The 7,429-nt window shown below is 40.3% G+C and overlaps 1 long non-coding RNA gene and 1 other non-coding gene across 3 annotated transcripts; one reads left to right on the top strand and one right to left on the bottom strand.

The window, feature by feature from the left end:
* Window positions 1-800: 800 nt before the first annotated feature.
* LOC137134305 (uncharacterized) lies at window positions 801-6,933 on the top strand. 2 transcript variants are annotated; one of them, XR_010915422.1, is made up of 6 exons: window positions 801-998; window positions 1,176-1,229; window positions 2,239-2,375; window positions 2,827-2,888; window positions 2,986-3,973; window positions 5,996-6,933. It is a non-coding gene; the product is annotated as an uncharacterized lncRNA (long non-coding RNA). The 2 variants fall into 2 exon arrangements; XR_010915421.1 differs by having other exon boundaries at window positions 801-1,013.
* Window positions 1,557-1,629, bottom strand: trnak-cuu (transfer RNA lysine (anticodon CUU)). The gene has a single exon. It is a non-coding gene; the product is annotated as a tRNA-Lys (tRNA).
* Window positions 6,934-7,429: the final 496 nt, after the last annotated feature.

The following is a 7,429-nucleotide window of genomic DNA, read 5'->3' as shown; positions in this document are numbered from 1 at the left end:
ATCTGATGAAGACAACTGATGATGAAGAGCTAAAGTTAGAAAGTGTCTCCAGAGGGCGTCTTGTCTTTACGGAGGGACAACAGCATGAACTCGTAAAACCTCACACTCTTTTAGAAAAGTTTAATTTCCCTGAATGCAGCCAACAAAATTAGGCTCTGTACAAATACCAAGGTAAAGAAATGTCGTGTCTTTTTAGGTCTTTGTTTGACATTTTGTTAGATTCAGTTATTTGCTTTATTTATTTTTTCCTTTTTTTTTTTTGCTGAGCCCAAGAAGATAACACTTACAACACTTACTTGGATAACACACCAGCAGCCAATTAGTTGAGCTTAGTTAACAGACATGCTTTATCCCAGTTAAAGACAGATGATTCTGATTCCGTCCTAGATGATAAAATCCACCTACCAGCACCTCTAAAGCTCACTCATTACCAAGAAATACGTCAGAAAGTCAGAAAAAAAAAGGTGATGTCATCTGGCTGCCGCTGGTAGCTGGCACTGCCTAATTACTTACATGCTGTATATTGAGTACAGCCTTAAAATGTAGATTCTTGTCTCTTTATGTTGTTTGTATGTGTTATTGTTATATTAATGATTATAATTGCACTTGCTGTTGCCCTCTTGACTATTAAAAAAAAGATCAAATTAAAATAGATGCGTGACCTTATAAACTTGGTACAGTCCCCAAAATATTGCAGTTTTTAAGGTCCCAAGATTTTTGCCACTGTTGTAAAATGGGCCCTGCCTTTCTCAGACGCACGTCATCGTTCATAATCTTCATCTCTGGTGAAAAAAGGTGTGTGCTCTCACACAATGTTACTGCTGATACTATTTTTATCAGATTTTATAACTGTCAGTGCTGGAACTTACAACAGTTTCGCTAAATGTGTTTTGTTTTCCACCAGTTGCTGGCTGCTCAGTCTGTGTACAGAGGATCTTGTGGGGGATTACAGACCCAGGATGCATGCAGGAGCAGGACGGGCAGACACTGATCCCATGGTGGGCAACAAGTCCGTATGTTTAAAACATTGTCTTTTCAAACAATAAAACCCCACAGTCTGTAGATGTAGTAGGAAATCTGTCTATGAAACAATATTTCCGTATGGTCTTTCCCGTTCATCTGCTTTGGTTTGTCTCCTCGTTACCCTCACGTCCGTTCTTTCGTTCTGTCCTCAGGTGGGCTTCAGCAGCATCGGAGGTCTGTCAGGTCACATCTCAGCTCTGAAGGAGGTGGTTGTCTCCCCGCTCCTCTACCCCGCTGTATTTCACAATCATTTTAAAAAAGACCATCTTATGTCAAATTAAAAACATCTCTAAATTATTCCAAATCAATGAGAAATATAGGTCGTCTGTTTTATGCTCCTCCAAGAATCTTGCCTGGGTACTGGTGAATGAGTTTGGGCACAGCAACAGGAAGTTGGCTTTCTATATGAGGAAGGGGACCGACATTCTCCTCAAGTGGGTCGGCAAGTCTGTCGGGGCAAAACAAAACTGACAACCATCTACTGCCACCTGCTGGCTGACCGCTCACATGTGTAGACGTATAAAAAGTTTTAGCGCCCAACGTGGGGCTCGAACCCACGACCCTGAGATTAAGAGTCTCATGCTCTACCGACTGAGCTAGCCGGGCTGTGGTTACAGCGTGAATAGTATTTAATAAAAGGCGTCCTCCCTTCTGTATTACCAGCTTAAACTTTGTTTCGGTGGCTCAGGCCTCATTTTGGTACCAGGTTTCTGTGACAGCAGTTTTATCTCTAATGTACCGTAACAGCTCTAAGGCTTTATACCATAAATACTCATTGGAATTAATTTAAATACCCTTTGAATATATATAAGTTCTCATTTTGTTTTCCAGTATATCTAATACTGTGACTATTCAGTAATTTAAAAAAAAACTTTTTGAATATAAAATACAATTGAATGCATACTATCCAGCAGACAGGACCACGTGTCTGAGCAAACAATGATAGTCCCTGTAGTCGACTGTGGTTTGTGGTTTACACAACACACATAGTTACACATGAAACTAACAAACAAAAGCCAACTGCAGCTACTGTTCCCGGATCTGTTTGTGAGAAACACAACAATGTTTGCATCGCTGGGTTTACAACCATTTTAGTCTTTTTAGACAACAGCTCTGTAGCATGTTTTGCCTTTTGATCCCTCTGCACACAGAATTCATATTTTAAAGCCAATTAAAGAAAAAACATGTTTTCTATCTTCTTTTCTGTCCTTGCAGCTCGGTGTGTCGGCTGGCCGGCTCTGATGGAGGGGTTGGACGATCGACGTGAGGTCTTTGTGATCGGAGCAACAAACCGGCTGGACTTCATTGATCCAGCGCGGCGACGGCCTGGACGCTTTGACAGGGAGATCAAGGTTTAATTGATCTTCTATTGTAATGAGAATATAGTGTCTCACATTTGGAGGCTTTTTTTTTATGCTGTGCTTTGTTTCATTAATCAAGCAGTTCCAGTTTTGTATGTGCAAAACCTTTTATTTTGTGATTCACACATGCTTATGCTCACAAATCACACGCGTACAATTAATTCTGTATTTACCTTAAAATAACAACGGGACAAGTTTGAATCCCACCGAACAAAAACGTTTCAATATAATTGATAGTGGATAATTGAAGTGTTGATTGTTCATCAGTCAAAAATACACGCTACGTAACGCTGGTTTTGAATTCTCTGACCTGGGCCAGGACAAGCGTTTTCAGTGCAGTTCCTGTAACTCTCTCTACTGCTGTTGCTCACTTCTTTGCTTGTATCCGTTAATTTTGTGACTACATTTAAGCTTAGTTGTTTTGTCACTCTCTGCTTTTCAGTCTCGTAAAGAGACTGTGAAAATTCAGTGGAGTCATGGATGAACCGGCTGAGAAATGTGTTGGTAAGAAGAAGAAAGTTTTTGTATCTTTAATTGTCCATCCCTGTGGTACAGTCTTCAATCCCTGTGAAGTTATTCCTGTCCTCCTTTCGTATCTCAGGTTGTAGTGGTGCTGACATCAGGGCAGTGTGTACGGAGGCAGCACTGTGCGCTCTGCGTCACCACTACCTACACAGCTATGGCACCTTCCAGAGGCTCCTGCTGAATCTCTCTACCACCATCACCACCAGACTTTGTCGTGGCCACGAGGAAGGTGTTGCCGAGCTCTCAGTGCTCTGCTGCTTCATCTCCCAAACCCCAATCATTAAAAAAAAAATACAATAAATAATTTTCAAATATTTATGAGAAAATGGTGAATTTTCTTGATGTTCAAACTATTGAATTTTTCCTAATTTCTTCCCTACAACTCTCAACACTTGTTTGAGTGCAGTCGAACAATCAGTGTCCCACCGTCTGAGGAAGTTCCTTGCTGATTGTCCTGGTGCTGGTCAAACATCCCATCTGGCTCTTGCGGTTTTGCACTCTCTGGAGCATTTAATCATCCACAGCCTGCTGCGATGTTATCATTCTGAACCATGCAGCTGAGGCTTCATCCTCCAACAAACTCTACCCCTTTACCCATAAGAACTCTGCACAAGACCTGGATTATTGCCTGAAATTTTCATTTCAAGTGTCACACACATCGGGAGAAAGTTCGAGTTAAAAGCATTCTCACATCGGGAGAAACTCTGCCAGATAGACCAAAGATATCTTTTGTGTTTTTTTTGTGGGTGTGTGAGAGAGAGAGACAGAGATTTTCCATCTTTTCTCCTCACACTGACTGCCAGATAACTTGTAAACCAAAGCCTTAAAAACAAAATAAATCACAGTATATTTTTAACTTTGAACTTTCAGTGGCTCAGGCCATGGAGAGCCTTCCCTTGACTCCCCTGACTCCCCCCCCTGGCAGCTGTGAGAGCAGGAGCACCTCTGTGTGGAGGAGCAGGAGGAGGATGTGCTGCGAGAACGTTCTCTTCCTGTGGAATGCAATGAAGCATGTGACTCTAGACCACTTCAAGGCCTTCACCAAGCTGGTTGACAAAGAAGAGGTGAGTCTGTAAACCATCAGAGTTGACAAGCAACACTGTTCCCACATGTCCAGAGGAAATCACAGTACACTCAAGTAAACTGGATGCAAGAGCCTCTGTGCTGGATGATTTTAGCCACGGTTACAAATTCTTAGGATTCGTTTTAGGCCATATTCAATATCTGGACATTCATCTTTAGTTTGAATTTTCATTTCTTGACTATCTCTATGAAACAGCCAAAGCAGGTGAGCCCAGGTGAAAGCTCTGTCGCTGCATTGATTTCACTCTCTTCCGTCATAAAGCATACAAATTCAAAAGGATTTCTATCCTTGAGACAGACAGAAGTCTGGCATTTCTGTTAGAAACACAGTAGATGTTGTCTGGTTCACTGTAAAGCCAGCAAGGTTTTATTTGCTGAAAAATTCCATCTGAGTCTTTCTGTCTGTGTCTGATGAGGGCAGTGGGTTTAACGTTGGACAAAAAAAGCAAAGAAGTAGAACTTTCTTTTGGATTCATCTGCTCATTGTGAAGAGGACTTTTAAACTAAGAATTCCTCAACTACTGTCTCACAGCTGCATTAAAAGACTCACTCTTAGTAATTAGTTGATCAACGGAGAAATAATCTGTCTAATTTGCTGTTTTCCTCTTTCATCATTTTAATTTCAATGCTTTAGAATTTTACTTTGTTGGTCAACAAAATATCTGAAGACGCACTACATTGGACTACTGTGTCTGTCACTTTTGATAATTTGGCTCAACATCGCTCAGTGTTGACTAAACAATTACGTAATTTGTCAAAAAATAAATAAATTCCAGCTAAAAATGTGAAAATATTTAAGGATAAAACATTGGTTTGAAGTTTAAACAGTATATTTTGGTAGTTTCTGTTTGTGTAACTGTATGTGTGTCAGTTCATCAAATCTGTCACTGCGCCCGTGGTCTGAAGGACATGTTTCAAGCCGGACGAAGACTTTGACAGACTCTGAGGATGTCGGAGTCTTTAATCAACAGAGCTGAAACTTCCTGAAAAAGATTTTTCTTTCTGTTAGATCAGCCTCTTCAGCTAAATTGCAGTTACAAAAAGATTGGATAGTAGGTTGCTTCTGCAACATATTGTTTAATCCACTGTTTAAATGGGCAAATAATTGAGAGTATGTAGCAGTAAATCAGCAGCTGTCACTGAAATTCAATGCGGATAAGTGCAGCATTCAAATTTCTAAAATATAAATCCTAAGAATATGATGTGACCCATGACCCACAAACTAAGACTAACCACTTGCTGTGGTACTGAGGCCAACATCGATGAGGCAGGCGGCATATGCAGCTCTGCATTCACCATGAATCCAATTTGTTTCCTGCAGAGAAACAGTAATCTAATGAATACTAGGAAATACGACACCTCTTAAGAAAACTAACGGCCTCTAAATCAGTGATTTTCAAGCTGGAGTCCAACACTGGAGTCCAACACTGGAGTGCTACACTGAATGACTCCTGTTGTGAAACCCTGGATTGTTTGGTCTTTGTAGGCCTTTAAAAATGTTTTAATTTAACAATTGTGGGGCTAAATCAGTTGGTAATGTATACTGTAATAAACCTCTGAAGGATCAACTAAACTAACTAAAGCCTCTGCACAGCCTCAAAATGGGGTACATATAAACAAGTGATTCCTAAAACATCCCCCTCCCACCACCACCCGCAGTGTGGAAAAAATGTTTTAAAGGCGCCCAGAAAAAAAGTTCAGACAAGTTTTACATCGTGTGGTCCAACTGAAAAAAAGTGAAGCTTCGTGGACAGGAAGCTGCAGAGTCTTAATTTAACCATCATAGTGATGAAACAGCAGGCGAGGAGAGGAAGAGGCAGCTGCAACAGTGCCAAGAAAGAAAAAAGGTACAAGATGGCCAGTGCAGATAGTGAAATGCAACAGTCAGAGAAGAAGGAACCAATGGAGGAAAGAGACATTTGATTGTGCTTGACTTCCTCCAGCCTTCTGTTTCCACCCTGACCTTTTCTCTTCTTTCTCCACCTGTATTTCTGTTCTCTAAGCTGTTTATTTGAGCTCAGCTGATACAAGCTGCTCCACCACATCAGAGAGCAGAGACCAGACGCACCTGAATGGGTATTGCCACGGTTTTAACTGGGTCCTTATGAATGGGAACCAGCCTCGTGCTCCACCTGACCTTCAGCCAGATGACTGCATCATCACCATCAGGCTGAACCTCAGGCATCAACTCCAGACTTTAAAGACTCCCCCGAACCTAACGATAAGGGTGAGCAGCAGTTCACTTTGAGCAGGTTAGGTCTGTATGCCTATGGAGCTCTAATCTTGTTTGAGCCTTGCTTGACTTAGTGGTCTTCATTGGACTGCGACTGGGATACAGTGCTTCACCTTCAAAGCCCTGCAGATGAAAAGTGTTTTATATAGATTATGAAAATGGCTCCGCTGCTGCTCAACAAGGTTTAATGGGCCAAAGCTTCACAATGGGAGACTCTGCAGAACTCTGCGACCTGAGCCAAGCTGACGCAACACTGAGCTCTGATATCTTATCATAGTCTCAAACAAATGTACAGCCTCATGATACAAATGCTTCACGACAGGAGTGAAAACTTCAACATGATCAGTGATAATGACTTTTCTTAAAGATCTCTTCAACCTAAAAGATCCTGCTAATGATGTATGCTACTTTTGGGAGCTATAGAGTAAAGAATAAAGCATCTGTCTCTTCCATAATGTAACCATTCATGTCAGCATCTGACACACAGGGATTATCCTTCTCTGATTGGTTAAAAGGATGAGCCTCGTTCAAAAACCTTTCTGTTCTGTCAGTTTACATCACTGGAGGCTTTCACAGAACCTCTCCGCCTTTCAGTGAGTTGTGGAGCATATTTTTACTAAAGCAATATTTACCAAAAGTTACATATTGTAGCCTTAAAACCTTAAAGATTTAACAATTAATTTAAAAAATGTGTTTTTGATTTTTTTTGCCAGTCTATTCTGAAATTGTGCTTTGTATTGTCTGAAGTTATTTGACGTTTTTTTCATAAAGATTTTTGTTCTTACACAAATATAATCATCGATGGTGCTTTCTTGCCATTTTCTTTAATAATGGCTTTTCCTATAAACTTCTAATAGTGTTTTTAACCAAGTATCTGTCACATTTCATCGTAAATCATAGAAATCACAAAGGAAAAGCTCCCATATTACTTGTTATTCTAGTACTTCATGTTTTACTTTAGACATCTTTTATTTATTTTTTCATCATTCTTTATTTTCTGGCCTTGATAAAAACATGAGTTGTTTACCATCTACAGTTTATTTTAGGATGCACATCACAGAAAGACAAATGTTTTCATTCATATAGCTCATTTTTATTTCCCTCTTCTCTCTCTCTCTTTCAACAGGAGAAAAGGAAAACAATGGACAGCTTCCAATAACTCAAACCAGGTCTATTTTAATAAATACTCAGTGCATTCAAATGT

The sequence above is a fragment of the Channa argus genome, chromosome 1 (assembly GCF_033026475.1).
Source record: "Channa argus isolate prfri chromosome 1, Channa argus male v1.0, whole genome shotgun sequence".
Lineage (NCBI taxonomy): Eukaryota > Metazoa > Chordata > Actinopteri > Anabantiformes > Channidae > Channa > Channa argus.
Note: the sequence above shows the minus strand (reverse complement) of the source record. Positions and strands in the feature narration are given on the sequence as shown.